The sequence below is a fragment of the Hibiscus syriacus genome, unplaced genomic scaffold, assembly GCF_006381635.1.
Source record: "Hibiscus syriacus cultivar Baekdansim isolate YM2019G1 unplaced genomic scaffold, ASM638163v2 tig00110160_pilon, whole genome shotgun sequence".
Classification (NCBI taxonomy): domain Eukaryota; kingdom Viridiplantae; phylum Streptophyta; class Magnoliopsida; order Malvales; family Malvaceae; genus Hibiscus; species Hibiscus syriacus.
In genome coordinates, this window is record NW_024062608.1 from 806,228 (window position 1) to 819,797 (window position 13,570).

A 13,570-nucleotide genomic window follows, 5' to 3' on the forward strand; every position below is an offset into this window, starting at 1 on the left:
ATAAAGGAACGCTAAGTCACAATAGTCCTCTTCACATACATGCATTTATTATGAAACAAAATCATTACGGAAAGACAATATGAACAAATTCAAAATTATAATTTAAAGAACGATAAAAAAAAATGTAGAATACACTTATCTGAGATTGTGGTGTATTCTTCTAAGATCTTGAACGGACAATTGTGGACTGTAAATCTGATCTTCGATATTATAATATTGCTTTTAAGCAAGTCATGTTGATAATGTGTTATAAAATAATCTAAACGAATCAATAAGATAGAACAAGAAGAACAAAATATACATGAACAAGGGGAGAGAACTATATTATTATCTCAATATGAGTTGTGTGCAATGCTTTTTTTTGAACTTCATATTTATAAGCATGAGGAGTAGATATCATATAAAACTCTAACTCTAATGATATTAAAGTCTTAATAATGAAGTATATCAAAACTCTATCGTATAGATAAAGATAAACATCCACATAAATAAATATCCATAACATAATGCAAATTTTTGGATATTCAAAATTTTTAAACCGAAGGAGGGCATACTGGATCTTGACATTGTTGAATTAAACGATACCATCGAAAGATTTAGGAAAGAGCTTCGATCCTCGTGATTGCAGTAATAATGGTAGTCCCATATCCAATTATATATTGCGATACAAATAAGTTAATACAGTGCATATTCTAATAATTATAGCATATCTGAATTTGTGTTAAACTAAATATAGACATTGTACACATGATCATATCTAATTTATCAATTCATTTACACTGTCATTTACGGTGTGAATTTTCGTAATACTTTTAAAAGAAAATCAAGAATCTTCGTAAATGAAGTTGGTTTTCCCCCCTTCAATTGTTTTACTCTCAAAAGTCGGTTTTCTTACCATGCAAGCAGGGTACGAAAATACAACTTCCTAGACAATCTGCCCTTTTGGAGACCTTCCTCCCCCCCCCCCCCCCCCAAGAAATAACGGACAAATGACAACCATTTTAAAGCAAAGAAGATGCCATAGATTGTATAAAAGAGAGTGAATATTAATCTCATTTAACTACTAAAACAATTACTATATACAAACTATCTTCTTCTAAAACATTTACATTTACGGTTAGGGCTCTAAATAAGATTACACAGATCATAAGTTATTTAAGATTAATTTGATCAAAACTTGATTAGTTTTTAAACTGAATGCATTTGACTTGAACTCGAATTTGATTCAAAATCTTAACAAATCAAAGCGAGCTACTTGATACTATACTCAAAAAATTCATGAGAAATTTGAAAGAATAATATATTAAAATTTTAGATTTTTAAATTAAATTATTAATAATATTAACATTTATATGTTGTTCTTTTTAAAAAATATAATATAAGATTTTCATGTATTTAAAGTTCAAGATAGAGTTTGAATTTGATCTCCAATCGAGTTAAAAGTGAGAATATTTCGAGTTCAAGATTTTTAGAGCTCAAGTCGAGCTTCAGTTTTTAATTTTGAGTCAAGTTTGAAAACTTTAAGATCGTAAAATTTCAAATTGAGTTGAGTTTTAATTTTTTATTTTGAATTCAAATCAAACTTGATAATTTTAAACTCATAAATCTTTAAATCGATTCAAACTTAGTTTTAATTTTTTTAAATTGAATTGAATTCAACAATATTAGAACCTACTTGATCCATTTAATGTCCTATTTAATGTGTGAATTTTAGATTTCTAAAAAAAATAATGTGTGGATTTTTTTGTTTTGGGGGGACAATAATTTTCGTAAAAGAAGTTTTAGCTTTTCCAATAATTTTACTCTCAGGGGGCGTTTGGTTCATGGAATGTAACATTACCTCAAGGAATAAGATTACCGGAATGTTATATTACCTTACACATTACTGGGAATGTTACATTATTGTGTTTGGTTTGTTTGACAGGAATGTATGATTACAATGTTTGGTTAAAGGAATAAAATATTTCTGTAATGCATATTTTACTAAATTGTTCTTATGATATTTTTTTAACAAGTTGAATTCCAAATATTCAAATGAAAATATTTATATAAAAATTCATAGAAAATATATTATTGTATTATTTTCAATTTATATATTTTTTATTAAATTTAAATTCATAAAATTTATATAATTCTTTTACAAAATTTAAAAATAAATGGGTAGATTAAAAGAGTAAATATATCATATATTCTTTTAATCTTAATTAATATTTAAAAAGTTATGATAATAAATAAATAAATAAAATGTATAACAAGTTTGGTTAGTAAAACAAAGAAAAATATAGATGTGGTTTGGGAAAATAAATTTTAACAAATTTGTGAAAACAAAAGACTATAGCTTTTGAAATAAAAGTAAGAGTAATTTTGAAATAAATCTTTTGTTTCAAGGGCATTTTAGTCCAAGTTGAAGGGAAACAAAAAATACCTAAGCAAATCATGAGATTAGCATTCCTGGTAAAAGGAGGAAAAAAGTTACTGTTGGGAATATTTTATTACTCCCCTATTGGAAATCTTTCCAAACGTGGGTATTACAATTTGAAAAAAAAATCCCACCAGGTATCCTCAATTCCATGATCCAAACACTTCCTCAGAGGTAAGTTTTCTTACCAAGCTAGCAGAGTACGAAAATACAATTTTCTAAACAAAATTTCAATAATTTTGGGAACCCTTCTCTTCAGGAATAACTGACAAATAATTGTAAAGCTGAGAAGATGCCTATAGATTCACCAAACTCTAGTAATTCCCTCTTTTCCACAAACCAAAAATTAAAAATAGAAAACATGTCCAAAAGTCAACCCTCCATGTGACAGAGCAGGGGTACTTCGATGTTTTTATCTCTGTTTTTCAACCTTGATTAGCCCTATAATCAATACTAGGTGATTTTCCCAAAAAAATCACCCTAGGGTCCTTTTTCCCCTATCAGGCACCGTTCAGACTATATTTCCCGATCTAACACCCTTTGCAGAAAGACGGGCCCTCTGTAGCGCGGTTTACGCTGATCTGGTGCCACGTGGGGTAAGACGCGCCCCCTGAAGCGTGCCTTATGTTGAGTTGGATACACGTGGCTAAAGTGCGGCCCCTGGGGCGCGCCTTACGCTACGTAGGGCTATAGCGCGGTGCAGAGGCCGCGCCTTTCAATTATCACACATGCATAATGCAAGGCGCAGTGTAGGGACCTCACCTTGCATAATTTACCCGCACTTCTCGACTTTAAATCATCGTCTTTCCGCTATAAATAACCCTTTCCCCGTAAACTCTCTCACAACTCCCTCTCAACCGAGAAATTAATACAACAATCCTTTCAACCAGTAAATAACACCCGACAATCCTCATATATTTGATTCAGAAGTTCGTTTGATCTTTCGTTATAAGGTAATTTTGTTATAATATTTTTTTATAATTATATATGATTATTTGAAAAAAAATATTATACTCATTTTTTTTTCAATTAATTTTTGTGTTTGTAAAATTGGAAAGCGGAAGCATAAGTTGAAATATTTTTGCGGTGCAGGTACTAATATAAAATTATATTATTTAAATTATTTACTTTTATGTATAAAAAATTTATTGTGTTATATTTTCGTTCATATATTATTTATTTAATTAGGTTTGTTTCAGTTGTTTTTTGCAGATATAATATTGTCGCACTTTTAAACTCTAAGAATGGCGTGACTTTCAGCTGTTGTTTATTATGATGGAGAAATTCGAAAAGATGAATCCGACATTGCTTTTGTATCAAATGAGCGTGTTAAAATATCATTCAAGAGAAACATAACTCTTGAGGAGCTGATAATGAAGATTTGAGAAAGGTTCATGTTGGAAGTAGTAGAAGAATGTCGTCGTTGCAATACAGATTTCCAACATCATTATTGCCATTAACTTATACATCGTTCGAACTATCGAATAATGATGATGTTGAAATGATGGTTGATTCTCAAAGTAATTATTTAGACGCCGATATTAAGATGTATGCAAAGTTTTTTTAAGTACGTGCTAGTCGGGGTCAGTCATTAAGCTCCTACTATGGGCTGGCTGAACAAGTTGACAGCCCGACTACAGTAATGTGTAATGATTTTAATGCCATAATGGGAAATCCGCATCATGGTGCCGTCACATCAACTTCAATAGGGATACATTCATCAATAACTCCTTACGATATGTACCGAGGTGGGTCCATGAACAATCCATATGGCAACATCGCGTCCAGTTCAAGGGGAAGTCATTCATCAACAAATTTCTTTGACCTTAATATAGAGATGTCATCAACTTAACAATCTGTGCAGTTTCCATTTGACACGATGACTTCAAGCTCTAGGGGGAGGCATTCAACTACGAGCTTTTTCGATCTCAATGTCGATATGCCTTCTAGTTCAAGGGGAAGGCGTGCAAGTAGTAGGTTCTTCGACCTAAATATGGAGAGCATGAATTAAACATCATCTCCGCTAGAATAACCGCTTCGTGAGCTTGGTGCAGATGGTGCTGAGACTAGACTATTCATTCACCTAGAATCATCGCAATTAAACTCCGATGATGATGATGATGTAGATGAAGTTCCCTCAAATATGGCACAAACTGACCTTCCAGCACACATGTATGGAGCTGATTATGGTGCAATGTACGGGCCATAATTTGTGGATATGCCTCATCTCGGTGACTATGGATATTACTCATCAATAATTAATGGTGAGTTATCTTTAGGCATGGAGTTTTCAAGCAAAGAAGAAGCGATGATGGCTATAAAAATTACAATATTCGTAATTCTGTTCAATCTAGAGTCGACCGCTCCACGAAAGAAAAATATGTATGTCACTATGCCTGACGCAAAAACGGATGCAATTGGATGGCTCGTGTATCGAAGAGGAAAAGGAAAAACAATATATGAGAACTAATAGTATCAACGGTCCTCACACATATTGTGCTGGAGGGATCAACCAAGATTATCCCAACTTGGACTCTGAAGTGATCTGCCAAGCTATCATGCCCATGGTAAAAGTAAGCTCCCATATAGCTATTGATGTGTTGATTTCAGCTATACAATCGCAGTATGGGTATACTATCTCCTATAAAAAAGCTTGGTTGGCAAAACAAAATGCCATTGTCAAACTTCGTGGCGAATGGGATGCATCTTACAACGAACTTCCAAGTTGGTTTAGGCTGGTGCGGAGGTTGAATCTTGGGATAATTGTGGACTTAGAAACCTCCTATGCATACCATAATGATCGAGTTCTTCGCGATTGATACCAATTCTACCGGATTTTTTAGACTTAACCACAATGTGTTAATGTTGTCAAATACTGCAAGCCTGTGGTCCAGATCGACGAGACTTTCTTGTATGGTAAATACAAGTAAGTTTTATTATTGGTAGTTGTCTAAGATGGTAATCGCAATATTCTTCCAGTTGCTTTTGCTCTTGTTGAAGGAGAAGATATAGATTTTTGGGCTTTTTTCCTCCGAAACTTACGTGCACATGTTATAACAAGGGAAAAAATCTGTCTCATTTCAGATCGCAGAGCTGGGATCAAAGCAACAATGGAGTCTTTGGGTCCAATGTGGAAACCACCCTTTGTCCAACATAGGTATTGTATCCGACACATTGTTGCGAACTACCATGGAAGGTACAATGATGAACGTCAATTACTTGTGCGTATGGGTAAGTGAAACTAATGTAGTTTGTTTACTTTTGATCATTTTAATTTTGCAAAGAAACAAAGTTAGTAAGTTCTACATTTTTTTATCAGGTTACGAACTACTTCCTCAAACATTTGAATCCATGCTTCAAGATTTACGGGCGAATAACGAGGAATGATACGATTACATCAGCCTCATCGATAAAGAAATTTGGACAAACGCATATGATGGTGGATATCGATATGGACACATGACAACCAACTTGGCTGAGGCAATCAATTCGACCTTAAAGGGTGCACGTCACTTACCTGAGAGAATTTGGTGTGATGAAAGTGATTGAGAATGAAGGTATTTATAGGGAGGGGATGGGGTGTGAACGGTTGGGGGTAGTTGGGTAATTAAAGCTAAGGCGCGCTACAGGGGGCGTGCCTTTCTGACGTGTGTCAGAATTAAAGCAAAAGCGTGGCCCCTGCCCTGCGCTATAGCCCTACGTGGCGTAAGGTGTGCCCCAAGGGTCGCACTTTAGCAACATGTATCCAACTCAGCATAAGGCGCGCTTCAGGGGGCGCGTCTTACCCCACGTTGTGCCAGATCAACGTAAAGCGCGTTGCAGGGGTGCATCTTTCTACAAAGGGTGTTAGATCGGGAAATATAGTCTGAAAGGTACCTGATAGAGAAAAAAAGGGTTTTAGGGTGTTTTTTTTAGGAAAATCGCCTCAATACTAGTACTATTATTTTTCGAGGTTATATCACTTTCTACACTAAACTACTTCAATTCAAGAAAGTGTGAAAGCAAATGCAAAAGCATAGGAAGAATCTAAGTAAGCAACGGTGTAAAAAGCGTAAAACCTTTTAAGTTCAACTATAAAGAAATGCAATTTCCTCTTGAAAGAGAGTTGTCTCCTGCGTGTCTCTCTTGAAACATCATTTCTACATCTTCTTCTTCATCTCCAGGGTTGAAACTTTAAACGAAAAGCTAACATCTTCGCAAGAGAGGGAAAATGTTTGAAATTATTGAAGATGACAGAGAGATTACCCACATGGAAATAAAGGGACAACAACAAGAGGAGAGAGCGGAGAAGAAGATCCATAGCTGCAAACATATACTCCGTTCTCCGTGATCAAGGCAACTTCAAGCTCCCTAAACATTGCAACAACAACGAGGTCTTGAAAGCTCTTTACGCAGAGGCTGGTTGGACCGTTGAAGAAGATGGCACCACTTACCGCAAGGTTTCCCCTTTCCTTTTTTATGTTGAAAATTTTACCTTTTGATGCGTGTTCTATAGTGGGTTTGCATTTTTGGGATGCAAACCACCTACATCAGAGCTGGGAGGTGGTTCAAGTATTCAACCAACATCAGTGCATGTTCATTTAGTCAACATAGTTCACAGTCTTCATGTTTTCCAAGTCCCTACCGTGCTAGACCTTCATCCTCGTTATGCCCAAGTCCGACTCATTTCGATGCAAACACCTCGACTCACCTTCTCCCTTTTCTCCGTAACAGTCTACATCCTCTTAGAATATCCAACAGTGCTCCAGTAGCTCCACCACTTTCTTCCCCTACTAGAGGATCTAAGCGCAAATCTGACTCGGAAGAATCCCTTTGAAACAACTCCCTAAACTCATTCTGCCACCCACATTTCGCTACCTCGGCTCCATCGAGCCCCCTGCGGTACGCCTTAGGTGTAATTACACACCTACCCCGACTTCAATACCCCTAAACCTCCCTATAAATACCTCCATCCTCAATCACTTTCATCACACCAAATTCTCTCAACTTCTCTCAAATACTCTTATAATATCTTCTAATGTATATTTTATTATATTTTTAATATTTTTTATTTAATTTATTTAATATTTTACTTATTTAATTTTTTTGCAGATATAAAATGACAGATGATCTACTTCGCTTTGATGCAAATCATATATCTTGACACTTTGCTGATACGGTAACATTTTAACATTTTAATTTAATTTAAATTATTTGTAATAATTTGTTGATTTATTTAATGCATGATTATTAGATTAAGAATTAATTTTTGTAATTATTTAATTTTAGGAGAAGGACCGTGTATTAGATCATTTTATTAGGAATCTTAAGTTAGTGATACCTAGTCGTGTCTTGCCGTATTTAGTAGAGGCTGGATTCAGTTACATAGGTAGATATCAGAGTCATTGTTAGATAGAGCCAGACCTGATTTCTGCCTTAGTAGAGCGGTGGAGGCCGGAGACACACACATTCCATCTTCCGTACGGAGAGTGCACGATTACACTTGAGGATGTTTCTATGCATCTGGGACTTCCGGTGGATGGAGATGTGATATCGGGGATCATGCATAGTTCTTGGACTGCTTTGTGTCGAGATAATCTAGGACGTGTCCCGGAAAATTTTAACGGTGGTTGGATACCGTTAAATTGGTTAGATACCATTTTTCGTCATTTGAGCGAGGATGCGTCTGAGGATGAAGTTAAAATGTATGCACGGGCATGCATACTGCAGCTGATAGGAGGGTTGTTGATGCCGAACAAATCGCGCAACCAAGTTCACTACATGTGGTTGCGACACCTTGACGACTTTCATTTGGCCGGATCACTCAGTTGAGGCTCGACAGTTTTGGCTTTCCTGTACAGAGAGATGTGTCGAGCCATTGACTACAGGCGTAATGCTATCGGCGGATGTCTCCTGCTGCTGCAGTGTTGGGCATGGTATCGATTGCCTTTTTTATGTCCCGTTGTCAAGAACCCATTCGTATTTTCGCTAATACTGAGGTAATTGTAAACTGATTTTGTATATTAATAATTTTATACAGTGAATAAGAAATTATTTTTCTTGAATAGGTGGTCTACTGATAGGAAAAATCATCAGGAGCTACATGATGATTTAGAAAAAATTAAGGTGTTAATCGATCAGAAGGCTGGCACACATGTATGAATTTTAATATTTAAAAATTGATTTTAGATTATAGTTATATAATTAGATTATTATTTTGATAAAATCATATATGTTTGTTTTAGTTTGAATGGGTGCCATATTCTACTGATGATGTGAGGGCGGTGATCCCACCTGAGTTGAGGGGCCCATCAGATGCTTGGATGGCGACGGTCCCCTTGATCTGTTATGCGACCGTCGAGTGGCACTCAACTGATCGCGTGCTCCGACAATTTGGTTGTTTTCAACCAATTTCGGAAGCACCTCGCAATATGGACGAGTTGCATAGCACAGATAGACGCGGCAAGACAGATACAGATTGGCTGGTGAGGCATCATGCGTGGGTCATGTTGTGGGAGGATCGACATCGGCGCCTTCCCCATAGAGAACCCATTTTTTATGACCTCTTTATGGTTGCTGAGGGTTATTACGAGTGGTTCAACAGTAACGGGAAACCGTTTCTTCTTTCCGAGGATGCACGAGGGTAGACATTTCTGCGATGTCGACAGAGATGTTCACCGACATAGCACCATCATCCCCCGACTCGTAGACGGAGAGCAGGTGCTTCCGGTTCATCCTCAACTGCACCAGTAGGACCTTCACAACAGCCACCGCAACCATATATGATGCCGCCACCGCCTTTGCATTACCAGATACCGCCGCCGCCATTCCCTTACCCGATGCCGCTGCCGCCACCATCACCTGGTTTTGTGACCCCGCTGCTGCCGCCGCCACTGTCACAGATGACCCCTCCTAGAGGCTATTATGTGTTTATATTTGTATATCCGACTTGGGGTTCATATACTGGATATTTGGCGGGTTCAACCTCATCACCCATGGCCGCAACACAGACATTTCCTGTAAAGTTTTCACACTCAGCGATGTCTGGGTTTTATGAGTTCTCCCAGTTTTTGCAGGTCGGTGGGATAGTCAGTCATACTCCTCCAGGGTCCTTATTCTATGGAGGTGCTTCATCGTCATCAGCTCCTCATGTACCTACTCAGGATGACGACGACGATGACGATGATAATGACATCGAGGAGTCACAACCAGTGATACGAAGAAATCCTCCTCGAGACCGACAACCACCGCTCTGTGGAACACATTCGCTTCGCAGGCATCGATAGATTTTGTTTTTTTATTATATTTTTATTTAGTTTATTGGACTTTTAATTGTAATTTTTTATTATTTCTCATTTAATACTTACTTTATTTTTTTAAATTTGTTAGACTTTTTTTAATGTATTTCAGTTAATTTTGTTTATTATCATTTAATATCAGTTATTGTAATTTGGTTATCATTTACCATTTAATACTTATTGTAAGTTTGTTGTATTTAAAATTATTTTGAAATACCAAATTGTTATCAGTTTGATAAAATTTAATGATTGTGTTCGATAACTTTCTTAAGTTTTCACTTATTATCTCTTTTATTATAATCACATATAATCACATATAATCACATATAACGCAAATTGAAGTACAAGAATTATTATTTGATAAACAAATACATCATTTCCTCATCAATTGTTATTTGATGGCAACAGAAGTGGACATATTTTTCTAGTGTGTCCTGGGTTTCTACAATGTCCACATCTTCTGTCTTGTCTAGATCTTTCTCGAATATCCATATCGCAATGAATTCGATTGGATTTTGGACGACCACGCTCCCTCAATAAACTCGGATTTGGTACAATCGGAAGTTAATCTTGAACCTCATCAGGGTCTTTGTCATTACCTATGGGGGGAAGCTCAAATTCGTATACCTTAAAAACTTCAGATAGTAGGTATACGGGATCTACAAAATGATTATAGTCTTGACGTGTATGCGAGCAAACTGCTATCACATAAGAGCATGGATACTTCAGAGCTTGAAAAAACCCGCAGTCGCACGTTCTGTCCCTTAGATTTACTCTTAACGACACAGCTTCAATCCCTTGAAGAGGTCGCGACAACTCTGTGACACGAAACATTTCATGCCTTCTAGAGAAGCTTGTTACAGACATTCCATTTGATATAGAATTTTTTTTCTGTAGATCTGCAACTAATCTAGGGTGATAGACATGTCCACCTTGCATACATGTTTGAGCTTGTCCCCTGAGCTTCGTAAAAAGTGCCCCCAAATGAAAATATGTAGTCTTTACCAAAGCCGCTACTGGTAAGTGACGTGCACCCTTTAAAGTTGAATTGATTACCTTGCCAAGTTAGTCGTCATGTGTCCATATCGATATCCACCATCATATGTGTTCTTCCACATTTCTTTATCGATGAGGCTGATGTAATCGTATCCTTCCTCGTTCTTCGCCCGCAAATCTTGAAGCATTGATTCAAACGTTCGAGGAAGTAGTTCGTAACCTGATAAAAAAATGTATAACTTACTAACTTGTTTTCTTTGCAAAATTAAAACGATCGAAAGAAAACAAACTACATCAGTTTCACTTACCCATGCGCAGAATTAATTGACGCTCATCATTATTCTTGTACCTTCCATAGTAGTTCGCAGCAATGTGTCAGAGATAATACCTATGTTGGACAAAGGGTGGTTGCCATATTGGACCCAAAGACTACATTGATGCTTTGATCCCAGCTCCGGGATCTGAAATGACACAAATGTTTTCCCTCGTGATAACACGTGCACGTAAATTTCAGAGGAAAAAAGCCCAAAAATCTGTATCTTCTCCTTCGACAAGAGCAAAATCAACTGGAAGAATGTTGAGATTGCCATCTTGGACAACTGTCAATAATAAAACTTGCTTGTATTTTCCATACAAGAAAGTCCCGTCGATCTGGACCACAGGCTTGCAGTATTTGACAGCATTAACGCACTGTGGGTAAGTCCAAAAAACTCGGTAGAATTGGCATCGATCGCGGAGAACTCGATCATTATGGTATGCATAGGAGGTTTCGAAGTCCACAATTGTCCCAAGATTCAACCTCCGCACCAGCCTGGAAGTTCGTTGTAAGATGCATCCCATTCGCCATGAAGTTTGACAATGGCATTTTGTTTTGCCAACCAAGCTTTTTTATAGGAGACAGTGTACCCATACTGCGATTGTATAGCTGAATTCAACACAGCAACAACTATATGAGAGCTTGCTTTTACCATGGGCATGATGGCTTGACATATCACTTCAGAGTCCAAGTTGGGATGATCTTGGTTGACCCCTCCAGCACAACATGTGTGAGGACCGTTGTATATTATTAGTTCCCATCTGTTGTTTTTCCTCTTCTTTTTCGATACGCGGACCATCCAATTACATCCGTTTTCGCGTCGGGCACAGTAGCATACATATTTTTCTGTCGTGGAGCGGTCGACTCTCGATTGAACTGAATTATGAATATTGTAATTTTTTATAGCCATCATCGCTTCTTCTTTGCTTGAAAACTCCATGCCTAAATATAACTCACTATTATTTATTGATGAGTAATATCCATAGTCACCGAGATGAGGCATATCCGTAAATTTTGGCCCATATATTGCACCATAATCAGCTTCATATATGTGTGCTGGAGGGTCAGTTTGTGTCACATTTACTGGAACTTCATCCACATCATCATCATCATCGAAGTTGCATTGCGGTGATTCTGGGTGAATGAATAGTCCAGTCTCAGCACCATCCGCACCAGGCTCACGAAGCGGTTCTTCTGGTGGAGATGATGGTTCCTCCATGATCTCCACATTTAGGTCGAAGAACCTACTACTTGCACGCCTTCCCCTTGAACTGGAAGGCATATAGACATTTAGATCGAAAATGCTCGCAGTCAAATACCTCCCCCTAGAGCTTGAAGGCATCGTGTCAAATGGAAACTGCACAGATGGTTGCGTCGATGGTATCTCCATATTAAGGTTAACGGATTTGCAGATGAATGCCTTCCCCTTGAACTGGAAGCAATGTTGCCATATAGATTGTTCGTCGACCCATCTCGGTACATATCCTAAGGAGTTACGGATGAATGTCTCCCCATTATGGCATTAAAATCATTACATATTACTGTCGTTGGGCTGTCAACTTGATCAACTTGTTCAGCCAACCTATAGTGGCAGCTTAATGATTGACCCCGAACGGCACACACTTGAATAAAATTTGCATACATCTCAATATCGACATCTGAATAATTACTTTGAGCTTCAACCATCATTTCAACATCATCATTGTTCAAAAGTTCGAACGTTGTATAAGTTAATGGCAACAATGATGTTGGAAATCTGTACTGTAACGACGACATTCTTCTACTACTTCCAACATGAATCTTCCTCGAAATCTTCGTTATCAGCTCCTCAAGAGTTATGTTTCTCTTCAATGATATTTTAACACGCTCATTTGATACGAAAACAACGTCGGTTTCATCTTCTCGAATTTCACCATCATAATAAACAATAGCTGAAAGTCGTGCCATTCTTTGAGTTTAAAAGTGCGGTAATATTATATCTGCAAAAAAAAAAACAACTGAAACAATGATGATTAAATAAATAATATATAAACGAAAATATAACAGAATAAAATTTTTACACATAAACGTAAATAATTTAAATAATATAATTTTATATTATTACATGTACCACAAAACTATTTCGACGTATATTCCCGCTTTCTAATTTTACAAACACAGAAATTAATTGACAACAATTAGTATAATATTTTTCAAATAATCATAATAAACAATAAATATAATAAAAAAATTATCACAAAATTACCTTATAACGAAAAATCGAACGAACTTCTGAATAAAATATGAGAAAATTGTCAGAATTATTGACTCGTTGACTCGTTGACGGAATTGTTGTATTAATTTATAAGTTGAGAGAAGAGATATGAGGAGATGTGAGAAACTTAATCGGGGAGAAAGGTATTTATAGCCGAGAAAAGTTACAAGGCGTGGTACCTGCACCACGCCTTATATAATTATATCAGTTAAAGGTATGGCGCGGCCCCTGCCCTGTGTTATATATAAATTAGAATTAAAAGTAAGGCGCGACCCCTGCCCCGCGCTATACCCCTACGTGGCGTATGG

At 36.9% G+C, this 13,570-nt stretch overlaps 1 pseudogene; it reads left to right on the forward strand.

Annotated features, from left to right (window-relative positions):
* Window positions 1-6,648: 6,648 nt before the first annotated feature.
* On the forward strand, window positions 6,649-7,235 carry LOC120216486 (annotated as a pseudogene).
* The last annotated feature ends 6,335 nt before the right edge of the window (window positions 7,236-13,570 follow it).